This window comes from Brassica napus, chromosome C1 (assembly GCF_020379485.1).
Source record: "Brassica napus cultivar Da-Ae chromosome C1, Da-Ae, whole genome shotgun sequence".
Taxonomy (NCBI): domain Eukaryota; kingdom Viridiplantae; phylum Streptophyta; class Magnoliopsida; order Brassicales; family Brassicaceae; genus Brassica; species Brassica napus.
In genome coordinates this window covers 16,276,693-16,281,090 of record NC_063444.1, presented here as the reverse complement: position 1 = coordinate 16,281,090, position 4,398 = coordinate 16,276,693, and positions in this window count along the sequence as shown.

Here is a 4,398-nt window from a genome sequence, read left to right as displayed (position 1 = left end):
TTCTCCTCCATTGTGTTTCCCATGTAGAGCTTAACCCTTTGTCCATTGACTGTGAAGTCTCCACCATTCCTGTCCCATAACACAACTGCCCCATATGGCCTAACTTCCTTGATCTTGAAAGGACCGGACCATCTTGACTTGAGCTTCCCGGGAAACAACTTCAGTCTAGAGTTGTAGAGAAGCACTTGATCTCCAACACTGAACTCTCTCTTCAAGATCTTCTTGTCATGAAAAGCTTTGGTTTTCTCCTTGTAAATCTTTGAGTTTTCAAAAACATCCAGTCTAATCTCATCAAGCTCATTGAGTTGGAGAAGTCTCTTCTCCTTGGCACTCTTGATGTCAAAATTCAGCAATTTAACAGCCCATAATGCCTTGTACTCAAGCTCAACTGGTAAATGACAAGCCTTTCCATATACAAGGTTGAAGGGTGTGGTTCCCAAAGGAGTCTTGTAAGCAATCCTATAAGCACAAAGTGCATCATCTAGCTTGATTGACCAATCCTTTCTTGTAGTTTTCTCCAAAATAGACTTGATTTCTCTGTTGGAGATCTCAACTTGACCATTTGTTTGAGGATGGTAAGAGGTTGCAACCTTATGCTTCACACCATTCTTCTTGAGAAGATTCTCAAACAGCTTGTTGATGAAATGAGATCTTAAATCACTGATCACAACTCTTGAAATTTCAAATCTTAGAAAGATGGTGCACTTGAACATCTTGATCACCACTCTAGAATCATTGGTGGGACTTTCTACAGCTTCCACCCACTTGGAGACATAGTCAACAGCTACAAAGATGTATTTATTGCCAAAAGATGATGGGAATGGTCCCATGAAATCAATACCTCACACATCAAACACCTCCACTTCTAGAATTGGGTTTTGAGGCATCTCATTCCTTTTGGTGATGTTCCTTCTCCTTTGGCATGAATCACACTTAGAGACAAAGTCTTGAGTGTCCTTGAACATATGAGGCCACCAAAACCCAGCTTGTAGCACATTTGAAACAGTCTTGAAAATGGTGAAATGACCTCCATAGGATGACCCATAACAATGTGTAAGGATCCCATCAACTTCTTCTTCAGCTACTACTCTTCTATAAAGTTGATCTCTACAGAGTATGTAGAGGTAATGCTCATCCCAATAGTATCTCTTCACATCTTTGTAGAACTTCTTCTTGGCATATCCTTCAATACCCATTGGCTCTCTTCCACAAGCTAAGTAGTTCACCAAATCAGCATAGCAAGGACCTTTCTCTTCATTTGCCTTCACCTCTTCAAGCTTCTTTCCAGTGTCAAAAACTGCTAGCACTGCTCTAATTGCCATGATTTGTTCTTCTGGAAGCCCTTCTTCAATGGGGATCCCACACTCAATCTTCAGTCTAGACAAGTGATCAGCTACACCATTCTCAACTCCTGGCTTGTCTTTGATCTCAAGGTAAAAATCTTGTAGCAACAAGATCCACCTCAACAGCCTTGGCTTAGCATCCTTCTTGGCCATGAGGTGTCTTAATGCAGCATGATCAGTGTAGACTATGACTTTTGACCCAACCAAATAGCTTCTGAACTTCTCAAAGGCATAGACAATGGCTAGCAGCTCCTTCTCAGTTGTAGCATACTTCATTTGGGCTTCATCTGGGCTTCATCAAGAGTTTTACTCGCATAGTAGATCACATGAGTCTTCTTGTCCTTCTTTTTGCCAAGAACATCTCCCACAGCATAGTCACTAGCATCACACATGATCTCAAAGGGGAGATTCCAATCTGGTGGCTTCATCTTCCACTAACCAGCTTGTTCTTCAACTTCTTGAATGCTTCTAGACATTCCCAATCAAAGTTGAATGCAGCTTCCTTGCATAGAAGCTTAGTCATTGTCCTAGCTATCATGGAGAAGTCTTTGATGAATCTTCTATAGAATCCAGCATGACCAAGGAAGCTTCTAATGTCTTTCACTGTCTTTGGTGGAGCTAATCCAACCATCACTTCAATCTTAGCCTTGTCTACCTCAATCCCTTTCTCTGAAATCTTGTGTCCAAGCATAATCCCTTCTTTAATCATGAAGTGACACTTTTCCCAGTTCAGTACAAGGTTGGTGTCTTCATATCGCTTTAGGACCCTGCTAAGATTGAACAAACAAGCAGAAAACGAAGATCCGTAGACAGAGAAGTCATCCATGAACACCTCCACAATATCTTCTATAAGACCAAAGAAAATAGACATCATGCACCTTTGGAAGGTGGCTGGAGCATTACATAACCCAAATGGCATCCTTCGATAAGCAAATGTATGATAACGGCATGTGAATGTTGTTTTCTCTTGATCATTTGGATGTATGGGTATTTGGAAGAACCCTGAATACCCATCAAGAAAACAATAATAGAGATGATTTGCAAGTCTCTCAAGCATTTGATCAATAAATGGCAATGGAAAATGATTTTTTCTAGATGTTGAGTTTAATTTTCTATAATCTATGCACATCCTATGTCATGTTATTGTACTTGTTGGAATTAGTTCATTCTTATCATTTTTAACCATAGTTATTCCACCCTTCTTTGGGACAACATGCACAGGAGACACTCATTTGCTATCCGAAATAGGATAGATTACTCCTGCATCTAGGAGTTTTAGAATCTCCTTCTTAACAACATCTTTCAAGTTGGGGTTCAACCTTCTTTGATGTTCTATCGAAGTCATAGATTCATCCTCTAGATGTATCTTATGCATGCATAAAGAAGGTGTAATATCATCTAGTGAGTAGCCTATTGCCTTTCTATACTTTTTAAGTTCATTCAAAATTTTAGACAATTCATTTTCATTCAGTTCACTACTCACTATGACAGGGTAAGTCTCATTAGGGCCAAGAAAAGCATACCTTACACCTTGGGGAAGAGGTTTAAGCTCCACTTTAGGCGCCTTGAGTTCACTCCAGTCCTCTTGATGACTGTCTTCGTGTTGAGTAGCTGAGGCAGCATGTTGAATCCCATGTGTAAGCTCCTCATTCTGATCCTCACCACCAATCCCCTTGTGAGAATCCAACACCTTCACATAGGCATCACTTTCCTTGTTCTCAATCACTTGGACCTCTGTTTCAATTGTTAAAGCATGTTGTAGAGGGTCTTCAAGTGCCAACTCCTCTAGAAGCTCATCAGCTAGAGCATCCATTTCATCTATGCAGAAAATTTGGTTCTGGATGGTTGGCCTCTTCATCACTTCATTGATGTCAAAGTGGAGGATGTTCCCTTTTCCAAGATGAAGATCAATCTTTCCTTGTCTAACATTCACAATAGCTCCTGTTGTGGCTAAGAATGGTCTTCCAAGGATCAAAGGGTCTTGGGCTTCCTCGCCCATCTCCAACACAACAAAACCAGTAGGGATCTCAAATTTACCAACCATCAAGGGAAGGTCTTCTAAGATACCAACAGGAATCTTCACTGATCTATCAGCCAACACCAAAGAGAGTCTACACTTCTTGTATTGAGTAAATCCAAGCTTCTTTGCAATAGACAAAGGCATCAAGCTGACACTAGCTCCAAGATCGCACAGACACCGCTCAAACACCATGGGTCCTAGAGCACAAGGTAAGGTGAAACATCCTGGATCCACTAGCTTCCTTGGAACATCTAACCTCTGGATAATGGCGCTGCACTCGTGGGTAAGGATCATCATGCCCTCCATCTCTTTCTTCTTTGCAGCTACAACATTTTTCAAGAATTTGCTGTACTGAGGGACCAACATGAAAGCATCAATGATGGGCATTGTGACCTGAACTTCACTCATTTGTTTCTCAAAGAGTGCCTTGTACTTCTCCAATAGCTGTCTTTTAAATCTTCCAAGGAATGACAGCTTTGGTTCATAGGGAGGAGGAACAAAAGAGAATTCCTTCGTTGGAGTAGTTGTTTCACTATGTTTCACTGTCCTCTTCTCCTCTCCAACCTTCTCTTTACCCTTAGCTTCAACAATCTTTTCCAGAATCTCTTCATCAACCTTCTCATCTACAGTCACCACTTTATCATCAATGTTGATGGCCACCTTCCCACCTTGTTTTTCACCATCCTTGGTGAGAACTCTTGAAGGCAACTCTCTACCACTCCGTAGGGTGATTACCTTCATTGTTTCCTAGGGATTTTGGTCTAGCTTTCCAGGTAATGACCCTTGTTGTCGAGTTGGCTGAGAGTACATAGAAGCAAACTGGTTCTCCAAATTACGGATCTTGTTGTTGAGCTCATTGTAGCTTCCATCAATCTTGGAGTGAATGTTCTTGAACTCATAGCCCATTGTTTTCTCACTCTTTGCCTGAAAATCCAAGAGTTTCTTGAACATTGCATCCACACTTGTATCTGAAGCTGGAGCTTATGAAGAACTTCTTTGAGCTTGAGTAGACTGATTGCTGTGATTGTTGAAACC